Genomic DNA, 18224 nt, shown 5'->3' with positions numbered 1-18224 from the left:
CTTCTTTATGACCTTATTTTTGAAAAAAATAATTTACTATATGCAACTTTACAGAAATACGTCGAATCACGCGTGGTAGGGATAAGAAAAAGATGGCGCGTAACGGAAAAATGTCACGCGTAACGAAAAAATGTTACACTAATTTTTTTTCCAACCCCGATAAAGAAGTTTCACTTCAATAAAAGCGTGTTAAAAATTGACAAATTTAAAATAACCTATATGAAATATTCGTAAACGAAAGATTAATAATATAACAGAAGGCACTATCCATAATTACATGAAAAACAGTAAAATTGTTGTTTATGTTTATTTTACCTACTTTTCACTCTTAATCCTATAATTGGACGTCGATAAACTTTGATAATATGATTAATATTATGGATTGTGTATCGTAATCTGCATTCTTGGGTCATTATTGATAAACGAATTTTTAAGAACAAATCAATAATCTTCTTCTTATATATAAAAATGAATCGCAAAATGTGTTGGTAAGCGCATAACTCGAGAACGGCTGAACCGATTTCGATAATTCTTTTTTTAATATATTCCTTGAAGTACGAGGATGGTTTTTATGTAGAGAAAACGTAAATATGTACCACGGGCGAAGCCGGGGCGGACCGCTAGTTAACATTAAAAATATGTTCATAGTTTGGGGAACTATGTTTATAACTTAAGACCAAACTAGATCATTTCTTAGATTCTTTGTTAAAATGAAACTTAACTCTGGAAAAAGCCTGTATTTCATGTCACTCATGATTTTCTGACAGAGCAAAGTTTACCGACACACCCTGCTGCATCTCACCGGTCACCCTGACATTGAAAATCCTAATCACCACAGACAACATTCACGCGATCCCTGTACCGAACCATAAACAAAAGAACAGATAATCATAGAGCAGCGCAGAGACAAAACCGGAAACCGGGCGAGCCTACCTACGCGTTCGAATAGGGTTGTCACAAATACAGTTTCGTGATATATAACACTCAATAATTATTGTAATACAGCTATAGGTACGTAATAAAAAATAATATAATGTGAATACTTAATTTAAAATAATTCATCCGTAATTTGGTTTATATTTTTTTAATAAATGTGAATGGCACGCACCCGCAACGCAACATTGAGAATAGACATTTATAATAAATAATTTAATATACGTGCTAAAAGTTTGAATGAAATCTGTCCGTTTAAAGTATAAAGTATATTAAAATCGGTCAAATTTTGGTGTACATACCTGTGTGTTTGACACAGGTAAAATATAAACGTGTTAAAAATAATCGATATACCTTAAAAGAAAATAAAAATACACGCCTAAACTCATGAAATTGATCAGTATCTAAGAACGTTTGAATTAAACCTGTCCGATTATATTGAGTCAAAAAACAAAATCAAGTCTAAACTACTCCTCTATACGAACATACAGGTGAAACTAAAAAACAGGTGACAACCCTACATTCGAATCACCTGACGGAACGCCATTACGGTACGTACTTCCGGCGCGTTCCGCAGGACGCGACCAATTGGGAGCGCGGGAAGTTGCGGCGGGAAGATGCCCGAGTGTGGCATATTGTGTCAATTCTATTTTTTTTAATCTACACTGATATTGTGAGGCTGATGAATTTATTTGATTGTTTTTTAAGATGCCGAGTGTGGCATGTGTCAATTCTAGTAATTTTTTTTTTATGCTTATGGCTAATGTTGTGAGGCTGAAGAATTCGTTTTATTGTTTTTTAAAGCTGCCCGAGTGTTACTTCTGTCAATTATCGTGTCGTTTTTTTTATCTACAGTAATATTGCAAGGGGGAAGAGTGTTTGATTGTCTTTTAGCTGTTTAGTAAAAAGAGGATGTTATAATTTTTTGAGCAAGCTAATCTCTCGAAATTGTGGTACGAAAAGTGAAAAGTTATTTTATATTAGATTTTATTTATCCATTAATCGAAAAAAGCTGGGTTATAATACAATAACATCACGTCAATTTACCAATAACAGCTTGGTTAAAAATTGGCTAAAAAAATGTTGCAAAAAAAAAAAATAAGAAAAAATATTGAGAGCGGACGTATATTTGCAATGGCAAGCTAGTTTTTATTTCTTAAAAGTGACAGCTCCCATATCACAATATTCCAACAATATTAACTTGATTTTCTCGGTATAACATTTCAACTTTTATACTCGAGAATCGAGATATACAGCATCAACAATGAATGAATAATAAATGCATAAACGTCAACATTCTGAGTTATTACACTTGCATAGACAGGCACTATATCGTTGACCTATTTCTACGCTTTAGTATCACAAAAAATGTATTTAACGGTCATATTTTCCACTGCAAATCCGCACTCATACATAATCATGAAAATGTCTATAATCGTACATAATTAGTGCTGTCTGTCACGTAGTAATACCTAAGCGTGGTGGAAAATTAATATCGGTATTGAAAACTGTTTTTGCATATTTAATACCTACACGCCTAAATGTTTTTTTTTTCTTACAACGTACTTATTTTTACTGTAGTAGTTAACATAATCGATGTATATAACTATTTCAAACATTTTTTTTCCTTATAAATATAGTTTTACATATTTTTCGCCGTTTTATTCCGATGACAAGTAGTTTTAACATTGTATAATCTTGCGAGCTATGCTATGAAAATGGAATTGGAAATCGTAAATCAGGCTTTATACAATATGTACTGCACATTGCTGCATTTAAAGTAAGCAACCCAACACACTTTCAATATTTAGCAAATTTGATCTTGAACTTCGACGATCGTTTTACCATTCAAACAAACACACGCTTCTTTTCAGTTTTCCCATTCCCATACACATTCCTACACAACACACAGCGATGCTACATCGTTACCGCAACCATACCGATATCCAAACCGTTACCAGTTAGTAGTTACCACAATCGTTATCGGTACCACCCCGTTGCGCGCACGTGCCCACACACCGTATAATCATCTCATTACCGTATACGCAGAGTATTTTGCAATTCCACAGCACGTATTGAAATGGAAATTAATACGGGACGACGGATAGCATAATTAATGCGCCCCGCTTCGCTCGAGAATGCGAAAATAAACGAGATTTCAATAATCGGTGTAATGGCGCGTGTTTGTTTGCGTTTTGACATGTGACGCTTCGCATAAGTGACACCGTTTTACGTACCATTTGTTTTACACAGATACTCGCTTGTAATTGATAAAGACATTATTGGAGGGTAGTTGTAAAGCTCTCTTATATTTATGAGGTTGTATATCAATTTAGGTACAAGAATCTAGAACTGATAAATATTAAATCGATTGATAAATCAGTAAAATTACCTAAATTAAATAACTATTAGGGTTGTTCCAAAAATTCTATCATCATTTGAATTTGTAGTTCGTTAGTTTTACTCCTTTCATTCAATATTAAACAATTGTAGTAATCTAGAATCTAGATCTAAAAATCTAGATAAGTATTATAAGATACTTACTCAGAAATTCGTAAACGCAATCTCCGATACACCTACACGCCTCTTAGATGCATGCACAACCTGTAATAAAAAGAAATGAACAATTAATTAATGCAATTTTAAACATAATATATCGTTTAATTTACATAATATATCGCAATTACAAATACAATTTTACACGGTTTTAGTTTTTACACGGATGCAGTATACTTTCATAGGTCATTTCATAGGAGTTTTACTACATTTATGAAAAATAAGTAAAGGGCATAGAGAGCAACTATAGAGTTTCTTTCCTTATAAAGAGAGCTTATAAAGAGAGCAGAGCTTTCCGAATTAAATAAATTAAGTGTTTTGACGATTCAAATGCGCTTCTCAAATCTAGTTGACTGGTTATTGTGATCATAATATGAATGCCAGTCAGGCGTAAACTGTCTGGAAATAAGAGGTCATAATACGACCCCTGTTTGTGACGAGCACTGAAGTCCCATATTCATAGTAAACATATTTTGTTAAGAAACACACTTGAATCAATATGTTGGGGAGTTCCTGGTAACACTACCTGTTACCTACAGAGTAGATAACTAGATAAAGAACGTTGAAAATTTAAAATTCCCAAGAAACGTCAAATTATGGTCATCAATTAATTTTATTGTAATAACTATCAAATAGCCCTTTGTTTACCATGAATACGAGGTATAGTGGTAGTTCGACACAACACAGATTCCAGGAACGATAACCATCGCGCTGCGCTTGCGCATGGGCTACGTACAATCGTTAGCCAGTACATCGTTTGTACGGGACACGCTCCAGTGCGCACGCCATCACGCTGTGACGTCACTGTGTCGATCACATGACAGATCAGCTACTAGGCACTGTTTTGAACGGAAGTTCGGTGCGGTGATTAATCATTAACTACCCTCATTTGTTGTTTGTTTTTTTTTGTTTGCTCGATGTGGAGTAGATATGAATGTATGTGTGTAAATCGATATAATAATGTGTCTACGTCTTATGTTATGTTTTAACCCGTTTTGGGTCTTTTTGTGTGCTTTGAACAAAGAAGAGTTCTGAATAGATAATCTGCCTCATCTATCAAACCATCATCGCTTAATCAATAACGCGTAAAACCTAGCGACTGATTTTGATATAAATCGTTTTTGTTGTTGTTAGAAAAAGGATCAGAAAGCATCGGTCTAGGTAGTTCTATTATAATTTATAAGCATAACTTTTTCATATCTAACCATGATAATATCATATAACCCTCCCCTCACTACAGAGTCACAGGGCTACAAAAACCATGAACCTCCGAACTCAAAACCGGCCCACCAAATCGGCGAAGTTCATTCACCCCAGTGACGTCACAGCGGCCCATTGTCCGACGCCATGTTGAATTAGCATCGATGTGACTTCATTATTGATTCCATTTTTATGTATTGATATCTGTACAATACATATTTCGATCAATATACATACCTAAATCAAATTGAAGAGCTTGTGCATTATAACGTACTAGATGTTTTTTTTTGTGTGGTGTCTCAGGATGTTAGTAAGAAGGACTGATACATCTTAACATGGATGTGTGAACAGAAGGTATACTAGCTGTATCGCAAAAGCAAGTACCTACATATTTTCTGGTACCTGAGCTACATGACTGCCAAGTATCGTCAAGTTCTGTGCAGTGGTTTTAGGGAGAAAATATTCGTATTTCTAATGTTAGGTGTTATCCTGGTACCAACATACTATCCTTCATGATATTCATAAGTCAAGTATCATCAAAATCAGCTTACTCAATCGAAAGTTTCAAGTCTCAATCAAGTCGTTGAAAATACAACAATACTGTCAAAAACAAAAAATACAGTCGAATTTACAAGCTTTCCTTTTTTTGAAGTCGGAGTACCTCCTCTTTTTTTTGAAGTCGGTTGAAATCTTTATTCCAATGTCTAAACGCGTATCAAGCCGCGCGCGTGCTCTATGTAGTAGAGTACATAGCTACATAATATAATACATATTTACATATACAAAAAACTACACGAGTACATTTTTTTGCGATACAGCTTACAATCGTTTTGTATGCGTGATCTGCATGAATCGGTAACTTTTGACAGGCAAAAGTGATCCATCATGATCGAGTTTATTGTTTTTTTTTTCATTCGTTCTTTAGTTGACGAATGCTGTACCGGTATTCAATGTAACGATTACAATTTAACTAGCTGGAACCCGCGGCGTCACTCGCTTATAAATTATAATGGCCATAAAGTTACAAATTAACGCTTTCATCTTATTATATATATTCATAATTATATTTTCTCCAATAAAACATTTCTATATATGTTATAGGCAAACTCCGAAGCTCCGGCGCTCCTAGGTTGGACTGGTCAATCCTCAGGTCAGACTGAATGACTTAGTCAAAGCCCAAACAAATGTAAATTTTCGGCCTTTGACTAAACAATTTTCGTCAAACCTGGGAGAGACTAATTTGGTCAGGCAAACGTCAAAACACAATTTTATTAAATCGGGGTTTGACGAGTCAAACTCCGATATAGGTATGAAGTGTCTTATCTTCGTATATTTGGAAGCATTTTATCATTTAAGCAGCTTTCAAGTCTTAAGAACCGCTTAACTCTGCCAGTTCTGACACCTGATTGGTCAGCTTACGTGATTTTCATTCACTTTTATATTTGAGATGCTTTGAGAGAATGCCGTGTGGCATTAGGCCCGCCTTTTGTACGATGTGCAATAAAGTATAAAATAAATAAATAAATGCTTTGGAATATACGGAGGTTAGTTTGTATAAGATTAAGTATAAAAAAATAACATTTTTAAAATTTTGATGTTTATTGTTTTAATAATTTCTTAAGTAATTAAAATGAAAAATTAATCATTTTTCTGACATGGTGAGGCATTAACTTTAATGTTAATTGTTTTGATAATTTCTTAGGTAATTAAAGTGACAAATTAATCATTTTTCTGACATGGTGAGGCATTAATGTTAATTGTTTTAATAATTTCAAACATGTTCAGATCAACGTTTGACCAAGAATTGCAGTCGCTTCTAGGATTGACTAGGCCAAAACCGAAACAGAATAATTTACTTTCGACGTTTGACTGAAAAGTTAGGAGCTCCTGGGTTTGACTAAAAATACTTCAGGCAAAGGGCGAAATTGAAATGTATTTCGGGGATTGCCTGATGGCTTTGGCCAAACCTAGGATAAACCAGTCCTTCCGCGAAGAGACTGTGTATCGGACTTTGACTATAACATATATATATACTATAAAATTTTATATCTGGAACTACTGAACCGTTTCAGACAAAACAATCATTTTAAGAAAGTTTCGCTAAACGCAGAAATATCTTACTTTCCCCTTAGACGAAAACCAGTCATTCAGTAGTTGCCACAGTAAAAAACAAAGCTTGAATTAGTTCCTGAGATTACCGCGTTCAAACAAACAAACTCGACAGCAATAATGACGTCACAGATGGCGCCACAATCAGCTGGCCCTAATTACACTTACTCTAATCACTTATTAGCCAACACTTGCATGTTAAATGTTAAGTTACGACCATCTAAGTGTCGAAGTAATAATATGTATAATTAACGGTGACTGGGTCTTACGCGTTTGTAATGAAACCGTGTGTTTGTATGTATGTACATACCTACATTATAAGTAGGTAGTTATCGAAAATAGCTGTACCGAATAAGAACAAAATTTTCTCAAAAAAGTAAGTTTTCCAGGATATTCGGTCTGTTAAATAAAAAGTTTTCATGAATATTATAGTGGAGCCAATTTAATAGGCAACATTTGACGTCTATCAATTTTATCTTCATAGGGTGGTAACCTGCATAAAAACATCGATTAAAGTGAATTAATCGATACGGACTTGAAACATTTGTCAATCGAACTTGAAACACATGTCAATAATTTATGATAATTTTTATTTCCAAGTAATCAATGCATTCGATTCTAGATGTCTGATTTCGATTTTTAGAGTAACGTCTCTGGTATTTAAAAAGAAAAAAGGTTTATTGACACAAAATTGTAGCGACGTCAGTTCTTTAAATCAGAAATTGTTTATTATGTTTAGAATGGTTTATCAGTAAAATCAAATCCTAAAATTACTTATATCGGTCATTATTATAATAAATATGTAATCGTAATTGAAAAAAGTTAAGCAAATGTGCAGTTCTAACAAAACGAAATATCATGTTATTCTATGTTGTCGTTACTAGGTTACGTTGTTGAATTTTGTTGAACTGTCAAATGTTGCCTATTAAAATGGCTCTACTATAAGAAGTTTATTTATAATACAAAATCTACTGAACTGATTTTGTTGAAATTCCTTCTAAATATAGATTATAAATTTATAACCTCAATATAACTTGCATTTAGAAAGGTACATGTACATTGTACACATACTATTATCCTTACACTACTTCTTATACCAATATCACAAATTCACGAGCGAAACCACGTGCTAGCGCCACTATATTCGTGTGTTAAATATAGCACAGATAATAAATAAATTTATATCTCACGACAGCTGCCAACTCAAACATTACATCGCATATTTAACTTCTCTGATAATAGACCGGGAGATACTGACACAAAATTTCGAGTCATTTGTAACAGGATGGCGGTTCTACAGGGGTCTTAGTACGCAATGACAAAAAGAAAAACGATGGTGTGAACACTGGTACCGGCGGCTTAGTCGCGTGGGCGTTAGTCGAACTCGTCGTAAAAATAGCGAAAGTCAAACGATTTGTAACACAAAAATTTTAGAATTTACCGATAGCCCATAAAAAGAAGTAGGCGGTAGTGTCATGCCATACTTTTCCGGTGTGACTTACAGCCCGCCATACCGACGCAAATGTGTTGATTTAAAAAAAACAATTCAACCATTTGTACCAGGCTAACTTTTGCACAGGTAACCATCGTCGTGTAGCCATTTACGAAAATCACCATACCATACTTTTCGGACGATTCCAAATGGTCGCCATACCGCCGAAAATCTGCAAAAATTTTTTTTTTCGCCAAACTTTTTGTACCAGTATTGCATTTGGATTTTTGGAGAGTATTTGATAAAATGTGACCATTATTATATTTGCCATACTTCTAGTAGGGGGAAAAAGTGCTGCCATACTTCATAAATAAATTTATTATTAATTTATAGAAGTGAAGATTTCTACCACCTAGATCTTCGAAATTTTGTATTTATATTTGTTGAACCTCAAACTTATAGGAAAGATTAATGCCATACTGTTACAAATCGTTCAAAATACGAATAAAATCATACAATAAAAAAAAATCTTATACACATTCGCCACCTCCCACAGGTATGGCATTATCACACTTCTATTTATAATCATTCAGGAGTTGTTGAAAAAAAAATTTAGAGTGTTACAAATGGTTCGGCGAAAAAAAAAATTTGCAGATTTTCGGCGGTATGGCGACCATTTGGAATCGTCCGAAAAGTATGGCATGGCGATTTTCGTAAATGGCTGCACGACGATGGTTACCTGTGCAAAAGTTAGCCTGGTACAAATGGTTGAATTGTTTTTTTTAAATCAACACATTCGCGTCGGTATGGCGGGCTGTAAGTCACACCGGAAAAGTATGGCATGACACTACCGCCTACTTCTTTTTTATGGGCTATCGGTAAATTCTAAAATTTTTGTGTTACAAATCGTTTGACTTCGCTATTTTTCCGACGAGTTCGACTAACGCCCACGCGACTAAGCCGCCGGTACCAGCGTTCACACCATCGTTTTTCTTTTTGTCATTGCGTACTAAGACCCCTGTAGAACCGCCATCCTGTTACAAATGACTCGAAATTTTGTGTCAGTATCTCCCGGTCTATAAAAAAAATGTATAATTATTATGGGAGTAAAAACGATGTGTTGGCAAAGTATTTTTTTTAATTCTCTCGCCATTTCACCTGATCCCCAAAACGACTGCAGTCATTATGATAGAGCTTTCATCAAACTAGCATAATATACATTTTCCTAACCTACTTCACTCCTTTACTTCAAAGTTCAAATTAAGCAGGGTTGTCACTAAAGCATTTTCACTTCGCATGTACCAAATCTGTACCTACATAGTTGAAAGCTAAAAATACCATACTGTGACGTCACCGCATCTAATCCTTATTCACATAGATAAAAATAATTAACACAACAACACCGACGGTGCAGTACAATGGCGTTATGCAACGCGTTGTGAATCAATGCGAGATAAGAGGTACAGTCGTGTGGGAATGTGTTATTATAATATTTTATTTAACTATTATAATTTATTTTGAAAATACATATGCATTTATGTGGATTGTGTCGATTGTTTGGCTTTAATGTTGTTATCCTATAGCAGCCGCTTTTTCTGGATACATTGCGTTGATGAAGTCTCGTAAATATAAACATCTTTACGCAAATTCTTCACAAAAAAAGCGAGTATACCGAGCACACGTGACAGAAGTGAAACTTCTTTGGTAGGTTTCAAAGTTGCAAAAATCGTCGCCTTACTACATGGTGTGACGGTATTGCCACGCGACCTTTAAATTTCACTCTCAACACGCCTAAAGAGGTTCACTTCAAAAAAAGGCAAATAGCTTATTCCATTCCCCACAAACCGAAAATTGGTAGCCTGATTTACATATTTCTTTTTTTATGTTGAATATTTTATTCGAATATGATTTTGTATGCATTAAGAAATCTCTGTGGGTTCCAGCTAGTAAGATCTTAAAAACTATCTGCTAATGAACGTCATCTTAAGTCTTAACGTTTCTCTAGACGACTGTACTTTATCAACACTATTACATAAACATTCGCAGCTGCGCCCCTATTTCCCTGTTCGCAATTTAATGCACCATTTGATATTAAATAAATGTATTACCCGCTATTAAAAAAAGTCTTTCGCCCAATCAATAAATAATAATTTATTATTCTGGGACATTTTATTTATCACCGAAATGCAATAAAATAAAATAGAACATTAAAAATATACCGGCCAAATTGAGAACCTCCTTCTTTTTTTTAAGTCAGTTTTAAAAAGAAATATTATAGGATACATTCATACGTACCTACCTACTTTTAATATTGTAAATACCTAGGTATATCTAGAAAAACAAAAGTATCTTCAATTTGCTTAATAACTAAATAGGTGCATTCATATTAATTTAAATTCAAACACATTTCTGAATCACTGTACAACGCATCATCTCTTATCGAAACAAAAGTTCCGAGAACATCATGAAAGAAAACATTTAACAAAACGTACGTATTTCCATATCAAAAAACACAAAAGGTTAACCTTCAAAAACGCCAAGATAAAGTTTCCTTGAACATTGAGATAAGCCAAACCCTTATCAACCACACTTCTTCGTTGAGATAACGGTGCATTCAAAGAAAATGTCACAATATAATATTTCATGTGGGTACATAAAAGAAATTAAAAGAGTCACACTTACAACTCACTTGCACTTAATTACTAATTGTAATTACTATCAATAATAAGTAATAATACTACTATTACCATCGATTCCAATAATTCTTTCACCGTTTGATATGTATGTGATCGCTGAATGCTATAGGCTACACCTACGCACCATAGGAAAAACCGGTGCGGACCCGTAGTGTGCAATTTAAATTACATAAATTATAAATTTAATAAATACCTATTAAAATTTTACTCATTTCACAACCGAAAGTCCTTAAGACAAAACTCCTATATAATTATATTATGCCCGTAAAACAACAGCACATCATAATACCTCAAAAACATCAACATCTTAAATTGTACAAACGTCGAAACTAACAACAGATCCATCAAATATTTCTACCCAAAGCTATAAATTTCCTGTACGTAGTTACAATATACCTACCCCAAAAAAAAACTATTAAAAAACCAGTCACCGACTCCCAACTATATGGGAGTCGAAACAGACTTTTTTGCCAAACCGACCGGAATTTCCAGTCTCCCCAAATCCTTGCTAGAGCGAGATAGAGCTATATGCGTGAAAGGGACACCCTATGGCCGTTAAACCTTAAAACAGCATTCAATGTCCCGTGTTTATTTTCGACTTTTTGAGTCGATTACCAACAGACATTGAAATTGTAGTCTACTTTTGTGTTTTGAAACTGTCCTGGATGGATTTGTTTTGTGGACATACTGGTTACTTTTTGAAATTAAAAATAAATGTTCTGAGACTCAAAAACCATGCACGGTTTATTTCTTTTCATTAAACTGTACCTTATTATTTGAAGTAGGGATAATTTTATTTAAATTATCAAATAATAAGCTGAGTCTACTAATATTATTTTGATTTGGTATTATACAGGGTGTAATCGTTAAGTGTGCACAGGCGATTATTTCGTAACTATTGCATATATCAAAAAGCTTTAAACTGATATCGAAAGCCCTTTACCTAATGAGCAAAATGACAATAATAACTTTTTAAAAATAAAACGGGAAATATCAAAAAAATTACATCAAACACGTTTAGTATGAGATATGACTATCCCCAACATGTAATATGAAAGGTTTGGTTCTTTTTTTGGTTTTGTGCTAAAATTACTTCGCAAATTTTAATGAAAATTCATTTAGAAACTGTAAATAGAGCTCAATGTGGAATACAATGGTATTCAAAAACGAGGATGTCACTTCGAAAATTTGCTTTGAATACAAAATGTATGGGAAATTAAATGTATGGGCGTGTTTGATGTAAAATTTTTGGATATTTCCCGTTTTATTTCTAAAAAGTTGGTATTGTCTTTTACTCATTAGGTAAAGGGCTTTCGATATCAGTTTAACGTTATCTGCAATAGTTACGGAATAATCGCCTGTGCACACTTAACGATTACACCCTGTATATTTTCCCTTATCAACTCGATATAAAAGTATTTTTGAAGTTAAGACGCGACTGAAACTTGAATCGTGAGACTTGAAATTTTACTCTCAAAATTTTTAAGGTCACGTCATAGCAATATCATCACGTTATGGAGTAAGGCGAAGATTTTGGTATCTTTGAATCTTGCCAAAAAAGTTTCGCTTGTGACGTGTGATCGGCACACACGCTCTTGTTTTTAAAACAGATTTCTTTAAGAAGCGCATTTTAATCGTCATACAATTAGCAAAAACTTTACGTGTAATAGATCTCCTGTATGAAACAAATGTCATGTGAGAGCATAAAATATTATCTTGAGAAATCGCAGAAAAAACTACACAATAGCGTATTATGACTGCATGAAAATATCCAACAATGTATAAAAAATAAAAGATTCACGAAATATGATGTCATGTGTACGATCTGTATCAACAATTTTAAAATTTATATTACATATAAACTGTGTACCTGACTTTGTTATTTATCCTCAACTAGCTTTCCACCCGCGGCTTCGCCCGCTTTGTCTAAAACATAATAAATTATATACTAAAACCTTCCTCTTGAATCACTTTATCTATTAAAAAAAACCGCATCAAAATCCGTTGCGTAGTTTTAAAGATTTAAGCATACATAGGGACATAGGACAAATAACAATATATAAATGTGGCATTTTTATATGGAGTATGAAGAAATTATACTAGAACATCTATATATCCACAAAAAAGTGGAGTCCCGTGTCCCCTAGTGGGGTAAGGGGTAGATGCATTATTCATACATCTATTTCACTGATCGGTTTTCTTTAGGGACAAGTAGGTGATCAGCTTTCTGTCCTACCAGACCGAAACAATTTTTTTCTTTGTCTCCACCAGGAATCGAATCCGTCCTGGGTTCGATTCCTGGTGGTCCTATGTTCTACGCACATCCACTATACCAAGGAAGCAGTCATATCCATAGGTACCTACATAAATATTTAATACGGAGTGGGTCGACTACACATATGTACTTATTTTATAGCGCTCCCTCCACGTATCGCAAATCGCGATGATACATATTACATCGTTGTTTCCCCTGTACAATGCAAAATTTATGTTTCATTTCCATTCATGTAGGTCAACATAAATCTATAAAACACAAATTCAAATTCAAATTAATTTATTTGCCAAAAAACATGGTATACATAGATGTTAACAATTGAGTTCCAGCATGTTCAGCCGTTATTAACAGCATGCAAATTGCAATGCGCAAAGCATCATAAAATACGGGTTACAGTTTGTTATATAAAATGCTTCTAAGTCTACATACAGCCAGCAACAACCCTCAGCTAACATCGGCCCAATGACAAGATTTTTCAATCTACAAAAAATTTACCCAAAGCCTCAATGAACTATGAAGAATGACTCAATGGTGTCTCACTCTATAGACTTTATACCCATATACTATCTGCGCCCCGCGGTTTCATTCGCATTGCTCCACTCCTGTTGGTCTTAGCGTAATGATAGCCTATAGCCTTCGTCGATAAATGGGCTAACACTGAAATAATTTTTCGGACCTCGGACCAGTAGTTCCTGAGATTAGCGCGTCCAAATCAACAAACAAACAAACTCTTCAACTTTATAATATTAGCTGTGATATTAGTATAGATAAACCAAGCCTTCTTGATCTAAATAGAGCTGACCCAAAAGCAAAAGCATCTCGCGCAAACGTGGTCCACGCGTGGCCCAGACGTTTTCCGCCCATCGCCCGACCTTGCCACCACTTACGCGAACCGCGCTCACTTGGTCACTGATATCATCATTATGACATCATGTCACTCGCTGCTCTTGAATTCAATTTGCGGATCTGCGCCTTTTATACTAAGTACTAAGTAGGCACTTGGAGATGTTTTGAATAGCGTTAGTAGATCTTAATACTATTATAAAGGCGAAAGTTTGTATGGATGTATGGATGTTTGTTACTCTTTCACGTAAAAACTACTGAACCGATTACAATGAAATTTAGCACACATATAGAGGGTAACTTGGATTAACACATAGGATAGTTTTTATTCCGGAAATCCCACGGGAACGGGAACTATGCGGGTTTTTCTTTGCAAACGCGGGCGAAGCCGCGGGCGGAAATCTAGTATAATAATAAAGATGTATAATGCTACCTATTCTTGAACATCTATACCTATTACAACTGCAGATAGCAAATGTGAAATTTCGTCGAGATGATATTTTTATTTAGCAAGGAATAAGATACATTTTTGAAGATTACGTTACTTGTTGTTTCATCGAAATATACAAAAAGGGGAATGGCATGATGATTGACTGTCTGACATTTCAACGCCCAACTATGTATACTATGAGAAACTTGAAATTTTGCGCCATACTGTTTATGTACATACTCGATATCATGTGCTTATTTAGAATACGAATAATATTGACCGACAATTTAAACGAACTTTATATCTGAATGCATCTTAATTTTCTTCTTTGGTAGTTGAGAATAATCACATAACTAAATATGTAAGTAAAGTCAGATAATATTGCACTTTTTCGCGCAGATACATTTGCTAATATCACGTTGTCCTTCTCTATAAAAATCGCGATCGTTGATATATTCCGGTCATATGACTTGCTAAATCTATCATTTGTCTGCGAACAATATACCTAAGTATATAAGATATGTATAAGTGTACACTGTACATACATAAACGAATTAAAACATTGCAGTTTTTAGACGTAGATTTACAAAAATTGTTTTGAAAAGTTACCTATTTTTTAAGCAAACAAAATATTCTCGTAATACATATATCGTTTTTAATACATTTCATACACTAATAAAATTAGGATCTAGAGTGACATAGGCTACTCTTTACCACGATAGGCACAACATCTAATTCCCATGGGAATTTCCTTGGAAGCCACTAACGGAAAGTTATTACCACCCCCGTCCGATTAGGGCCGGCGCCCACTGCCGGCACGGCGTGGCATGGCAGGGCAGAGGATTTTATTACTAATGAAGTTATTTTGAATCTTATTTCAATCAGTTTAGAATTCAAGTTACTTTATTTCGATGCCACGATGCCGCGACGTATCGCAGGATGCTGCAGCATGACGCAGCACGCCGCAGGATGCGGCGGCATGACGTGTCTTGCTGTTTCATTCCAAGGAATGCCGCGGCGCGCCATTGCATCCCGCGATGCGTATGCGTCACTTTGGGGTCGAGGAATTATGATTGCTAGCTAGTTGAAATAAGGTTGAAACTTATGCAGCATTAGTGGGGCTTTTAGCAGGATGCCACGGCATGCCACTGAATGCCGCGGGATCACGCAGCACGCCGCGGGATGCCACTGCACGCCGCGGGATGCCATTGCACGCCGCGGGATGCTCTGCCGTGCCATGCCGTGCCGTGCCGGCAGTGGGCGCCGGCCCTTAGGGCCCTTCTGGCCTCCTCCACTCAAGCGACAGCTCAAGCCGAGGTTCGTGGTCCCCGTCAAGGGGGGACGCCGTTGTGCATGTCGCTACCAGGGTGAACCGTCAGTTCACCCCCGCGTCCGCGTTAAAATGTAGAAGCCCTTCTGGCTAACATTGAGAGACACCACAAAAAAAAAAAGTTAGTACCTACGTATTATACAAATGTTCAATACATTGATACACAAATAACACACATCTAGAGCTGATAATTGATACAGTTGAACCTCGATAACTTAAACCTCGGTAACATAAAAACCTCTGTAACTTCAAAAAATAATATGTTCCCTTCCCATCAGAGCCCAAAACCTCTTTAACTTAAAATACGCAACCTCTATAACTTAAATAAATAATCTCTGTATTGGCCCTCAGTAACTTAAAGAAATGTTTCCACAACCTCTATAATATAAAATTGTTTGTCAATGAGTCATTTAGAGAGTGTCAAAACAAAAGGTTTCGGTATTTATTGCTTGCACGTGTTTACTATGTATTGTTAACGTAAACAATACATTACCTATTGTTTGCTTTATCGAAAATCTTCAAAGCTTTGCGGCGGTTAGCTTTATGACAACAACTTACTTGCATCATAAGTTTTTGATTGTTGTCCTGGAAACATCACTTTACTTACTGTGTGATAAAACTGGCTTAAAATGAGTCCAAAAAGAAAACTAACAACCCTCACCTACGCTGATAAATTAAAAGCTATAGAAGCAGTGAAAAATGGATAGACCCTTGATAACTTAAAACTTCTATAACTTAAAATATTTTGTGTTTCCCTTGGACTTTAACTTATCGAGGTTCTACTGTATATACGTGTCGTATGACCGATAAGGTGCGTTCTCCAATCACCTATCGCTACGATATCTGTTGACCAAATAATTCGTGTCGAGATAGCGTTGTTTAATTAATGTTTTTCTTATGTTGTACAAATTATATCTATTTTTTATACACTTAAGTAGGTATATTATATTAACTGCTTGGTGGAGCCAACAGTCATGTGAACCCGGGTAAAAATAACACATTGTGCTAATGCAGACTATATTTTATATCCATCCAATATCATACAGATACGATCACCTGTTTTTGTGTGAAGGAGTAATAAACATACATCCACAATCCATATGTTCCTTTATATTATCAGTCTAAACTTATTCGTTTTAGGGCCGATTTTTCAATACTTGAATAAAACTTATTCGTCGAATAATGTATAAAACTACCATTTCAAAAACGTATACTAATAGCCCGTATTTGACAGTTTACGTGACATTTTAATATTATCGTCTAATACTTTACTGGACGGATAAGTTTTATCCAAGCATTAAAAAATCGGCCCTTATAATTTTAGTTGGAAACTTCATAACAACATTTTTGGCAGAAAAAATGTTGCAATATGCAACACAAACATATCGCTTTATTCAATTTTAATATATCGATGGATGTATTCACCCTGAACCAACCTCTAAACGATTCTGAATCGAATGAATGAATGAGATTTGGCACAACGTCTGCATATAATCTGGATTGACATATGGTCTATTTTTATTCGGGTACCATACATCATGATATGTGGACTAATATTGTTGATGAACGGTCTTTTCTTAAATTCTTGAATATCATAGTTTTTCGGGAACACTTTAGCATCTACTAGCCGTGCCCTGTGGTTTTACCCGCATTACTCCGCTCCTATTTGTCTTAGCGTGACGTTATATTATAGCCTGTAGCCTTCCTCTATTAATGGGCTTCCTTACACTGAAAGAATTAATCAAATCGGACCCGTATTTCCTGAAATTATCGCGTTCGACCAAACAAACAATCTCTTCAAATTCAAAACGCTGGCCAAGTGCGGGTTTGATTATGGATAAGTAATATTAGTAAATACAAATTGTACTACACTTACATTCACTTACACTTCAATGTTAACACAAGAGATGCGAATGAAACACTCATTGCATCAGCGCATTGCGTAAAACTCGGAGATTTTATCGTTTTGCCATTTAGCTGGGAACGGGTCGGATACGGCACGCTCTTTACAGATAGATATACTTTTAAATACAGATATTATTTATAGTCGTCGGTTTTTTACGAATTATAACTTACAATCCAGGATAAAATTGCTTCACTACATAGTATAAAACAAAGTCGCTTTCTCTGTCCCTATGTCCCTTTGTATGCTTAAATCTTTCAAACTACGCCACAGATTTTGATGCGGTTTTTTTTAATAGATAGAGTGATTCAAGAGGAAGGTTTTAGTATATAATTTATTAGGTTTTATACAAAGCGGGCGAAGCCGCGGGCGGTAAGCTAGTTAGACATAAAAGGAAGATTTTTATTATAAAACTGATAAAGGGATAAACACTGAACAGATAAGAGACATGAAATATTCAATCTTATAAGCTTGTAACCATTGGGTACTTCGACAGAATATACACGAAAAATTTGCA

The 18224-nt window shown here is 35.1% G+C and overlaps 1 protein-coding gene across 1 annotated transcript in view; it reads right to left on the bottom strand.

Moving 5' to 3' along the window:
- The window catches only part of hts (adducin 1-like protein hts), a 96271-nt gene that overhangs the window by 63765 nt on the left and 14282 nt on the right, over positions 1-18224 (bottom strand). Inside the window, exon 2 of the mRNA XM_090118165.1 lies at positions 3478-3537. The gene's annotated coding sequence lies outside the window, so the exon portion shown is untranslated. The remainder of the gene's footprint in view (positions 1-3477; positions 3538-18224) is intronic.

This window comes from Colias eurytheme, chromosome 29, assembly GCF_061535395.1.
Source record: "Colias eurytheme isolate Ceu_HAF_F1 chromosome 29, ilColEury1 Martin Lab GWU primary, whole genome shotgun sequence".
Classification (NCBI taxonomy): Eukaryota; Metazoa; Arthropoda; class Insecta; order Lepidoptera; family Pieridae; genus Colias; species Colias eurytheme.
The sequence above is the reverse complement of the archived record's forward strand: the minus strand, read 5'-3'. Positions and strand labels throughout refer to the sequence as shown.